This window comes from Dasypus novemcinctus, chromosome 13 (genome assembly GCF_030445035.2).
Source record: "Dasypus novemcinctus isolate mDasNov1 chromosome 13, mDasNov1.1.hap2, whole genome shotgun sequence".
NCBI lineage: Eukaryota > Metazoa > Chordata > Mammalia > Cingulata > Dasypodidae > Dasypus > Dasypus novemcinctus.
The window spans coordinates 39,837,728-39,842,305 of record NC_080685.1 but is presented as its reverse complement, the minus strand read 5'-3'; positions in this window follow the sequence as shown (position 1 = coordinate 39,842,305).

Sequence of the window (4,578 nt, the reverse complement as noted above, 5' to 3'; positions counted from 1 at the left end):
ACAGGTTGAAGGAGGCGGGCCCAGAAGAGGAGGGGTCTAGAGTTGATTTGAAGCGTTAGGATTGGAGGAAAGGCCTGAGAGCGAGAGTTGCTGAACTTGAATTCCTGCCATTCCAGGCCCAGAGCTAATTACTTTCACCTGAGTACTTGAAACCGAAACTGATCCGCTTTCTTACTGAGGCGTCTCACCTCACTAATGCAAACCAATTTTTCAGGAAAATAAAACCCCACCTACATTTCTCATAGAGGTGTCTGGAGGGAAATACCTTAGTTACTAAAGGAGAACCGTAACCACTATTGCCACCCAATAGTAACTAGTAGTAATTCTGGGTGCCTGGCCCTTGTGCTCCTCTAAATTCTCCTTGTTTGTTAAAAAATAAAGGTGCTCTCCAAATGCAAGTTTAGGTTTTTTAGTGGACGTATGTCTTCATTTCTCATGCATAAATAACTAGATATGGGATTGCCGGGTTGTATGGAAAGTGTATGTTTAATTTAATAGAAGCTGACTCGTTTTATTTTGCGTTCCCACTTGCGGTGAATGACAGTTTCAGTCACTCCACATCCTTGTCAGCATTTGACATTGTCAGGCATTTTCCTGAGCCATTCTATTAAGTGTTTAGTGATATTTCAATGAGATTTTCATTTGCACTTCCCTAATGACTAATGCTGTTGAGCATCTTGTGCTTTTTTGCTACCAGTATCTTTGCTAGTGAGCTATCCGTTCAGGCCTTTTGCCCATTTTTTAAAATTGTGTGGTTTATTTCCTTATTGAGTTTTGAGAATTCTTTAGTATTCAGGGTACCAATCTTTCATGTGTGCATGTGTATCTGGCCTTTATTAAATATATGCTTTACAAGTATTTTTTTCATAAGCAGTGCTTTTATTATCATTCCAAGAGTAGCGGTTTTAAAATTTGGTGAAGTCCAATTATTAATCTTTTTTTTTCTTTTATGGTTCATAGGTTTTGTGTCCTAGTTAAGAAATCTTTACTTAATCCTTTAATATATCTTCCTCACATTAATCCCAAACTCTCCACCAGAGCTGCCAATTCCTTTCATTGGTCAAGCAAATCAGGTAATAATGGATGGGGATCCCATAGAATGTGGCCTGGGGGCCAAATCCCACCCTCTGCCTGTTTTTTGTTTGTTTAATGTTTATTGGAACAGAGCCATGCCCATTTATTTGCTTATTGTTTGCCTACTATTATGCTACTATGGCAGAGTTGCAATTTGGTAGTTGCATTAATGTCCCACAAAGCCTGAATTATTTACAAACTGGTCCTTTACGGAAACAATTTGCCCACCCCAAGGCAATCCATTAGTTCTTCCCCACCTTACTCCCTACGATTTTCTTGCAGATAATGCTCCTGGAGCTACTTTATTCTCCTGTATCTTTCTGCACAGATCATTTTTTAAAAATCTGTATAGCTGCTGTCCTGAGAATCCCTGTTTCTGCTATCCTGTTAGTTCCCCTGTTTCCTGGACCTTTCATCTTTCCTGGTTTATTCCATTCCCCCTTCTGATGTTGACTATCCTCCAGTAAATCCACTGGTCTTCAGAATATACTGGAAGTAAATTATCAGAAACCACTGCATTCTACTCTCACACTTGATTGGTAGTTTTTCCTGATACAGAATTCTGGGTAATGAGTCATTTTCCCTGAGAATTTTGGAGCCATTGTTTTATATTACCTTCTAGCTTCCAGGGCTTCCATTGATAAATCTAAAAACCTTCTGATTTGTAGTCTGTTATAACCTATTCTTCTTTTCTGGAAACTTTTGGGATCTTTTCTTTATAACCAGTCATGAAGATGTGCCTTGTTACTGACTTTTTAAAAAATCAAATGTGTATTCAGTAGGCTCCTTTAATCTGAAAATTCATGTTTATGTTCTGGGATTTTTTTTTTCTTTGATAACTACCTTCTCTCTCATATTGCAAGATATATAGTAATTGGATATTAGACCTCTTGGATTTGATACTGTTTTTGCTTTTCCTTTATAAAGCTTCCTTCTGATTTAATAATTCCTTAAGGTCACCAAATATCCCACCAGTTTCATATATCCAGTAGTATCACAAATACCAATTTTTAAACAAATCAATTTTATTGATATATATTAAAAAAGCGTAAATCCATCCAAAGTGTGCTATCAGTGGTCTTTGGTATAATCACATAGTTGTGCATTCACTTAAATCATTTTTAGAGCATTTTCATTATTCCAATAATGAAAACAAACAAAAAACCCTCTCACTTCTCAGTCTCTTTATGCTTTCCCTGCTGTACATAGCTGCTTTTCTATTTCCATTTCTCTAATTTATTTGTGTAAATGCCATTTTTAAAAGGAATTTGTTTAAATCTGGATCCAAATAAAGTCTACACATAGTGAAAAATAAATCAATGAATCAATAAATCCGCCTTGCCTTTAGCTGCCTCATCAAAAAGCATCTACCTTGAGTAAACATGGGTCTTTTATAAATTTTTATTTTTCATTTATTTAATTTTTCTACTCAACAAACATTTACTGAGTAGTTAATATAGCAAATGGGACCTCAATCCACACACTAGGGTGTGAAATAGATATAACTTTTACTTTTCTGGAATTCATCTTTTTCTATTGCAAGCTCTAATCTGATGAGGCACAGAAATTTAAAACTCAAAAAATTTGTCCCATCTCCTTTTCCTTAGGGTTTTGTCTAAGTTACCAGGCAGGTGAAGTAGCTTATGTAGTGAAAAGTGGAGAGAGTAAGGAGCCATTGCTTTTAGGTATCATCAGTCATCATCTTGTCTAGCTACCATTGAGATGTACCTTATTTCTGCCTGCATGACCCTTTCAGGGTCTGAAGTAGGAAGAGCTCTGAGCATTCTCCTGTTATTTCTAACAATTTTCTTCATGTCTGAAATCCACACAAAGCTCTTAAGGGCTTGGGCTTTTGGAATACAAGAATCAAGTAAAGACACAGGCTTCTGTGATTTTGTAGCCACATCTCTCCTCTAAGGCAATAACCACATACCTCAAGCTGCTTCTGTAAAGGAAGAGCAAAGTGGGGACAATGCAAATTTAGGAGGGAAGTAGTAAGCATAACTGTATTAAGTCCTGAAGAGAGGGAAGAGATGAGAGAGAAAGAAACACTGATCTTGAGACTGAAGTTGGTAGAATGATTTAGTCATTTATTTCATTATGATCCTAGGTGTAAAGGTTAAAATCCTCTGAAGAGTGTCATCAGAGAAATAACAAACTAAGTAGTAAAGGCATTTATTTGGAGTCTTAGAATTGCAGTTTGGGGAGCACAGATTCAGGTAGCAACCCAAATTGTATCCTGTCTTTGCATTTCCAGACAAGAGTTTTTAAATGAAAAGAAGATTAGGCAAGTTGTTTATGGTGTCTTCAGGGCTTTGAGGAACATTTTTGCTTGAGGCTTTGTGTACTGTGGCAGGTTGTGATTATCTGCCTAAGAGTCAGCTCCAGAACGACCTGACTCCATCTCCTAGCCATAGAACTATTTTGTTTTATTTCTTTTAACAGGAGGTACAGGGAAAGTGCTATTGGAATTCAGAGGAATGCTGAGACAGTCACACTTAAAAAAAAATGTAATAAAAGCATATTATTTCTGTTATTGAAATTGATTGTATTGTAAACAGAAAAAATGTAAATATTGAACTTTTAGACATTGACTAGACCCTCTACTCAATATATCCATTGTTATAATCTATGCTTGTTTAGATGTAAACCTTTTCTAGAACACTAAGAACAGAAGTTGAAGTCTTGAAATGTTCCCCAGTAAAGCTTTATTTCTTTCTGCTTTTCAAACCTCCTCTGTTATACTATGATATGCTCTCATTGCTTCATTTCTTATGGGAATGAAGTTACAGAATTGATCATGTTCAGAAGTGTTACCAAGAATAATGCAAAACAGCTATGCTTTGGAATTCCTTTAACAGAAGGGCCAGCCCAAATTTTAATAGTTGAGTTCTTGAAGATCCAAATCTTTCACACATGAAAGGAATGACTCTCTGTGGTAGCCAACCTCCCAAATGGCCCCGATGTTCCTTGTCTCCTGGTATTCATGCCCTCTTCTCATCCTGCCCCATATTGAATAGGGCTAACCTGTGTAATCAATAGGATATTGTGGAAATGATGATGTGTGTCTTCCTAGATCGTAAAAGACAGTGCAGTTTCTACCTTGCTATCTCTTTGATTACTTCCTTTCAGGGAGGCCAGCTGCCTTGTCATGGGACCCTCAAGCAACCTTATGGAGAAGCCCATGTGCTGAGTATCTTAGGCCTCTGCCAATAGCCCTCTTGGAAATTGACCTTCCATCCCCAGTCAAGCCTTCAGATGACTGCATGTCTGACTGAAACCTTGAATGCAGCCTCATGAGAGACCCCTAAGCTATAACCACCCAGCTAAGTCACCTCTGTTCTATCCTACAGAAATTGTATGTGATAATAAATGTTTGTCATTGTTTGAATCTGCTAGTTTTGGAGAAATTTGTTACACAGCAATAAATAACTATGAAATAAAAACATTGAATATTTAATTGAAAGTTTGCAAAATGTAACATTATTACAAAATTATTTTTTA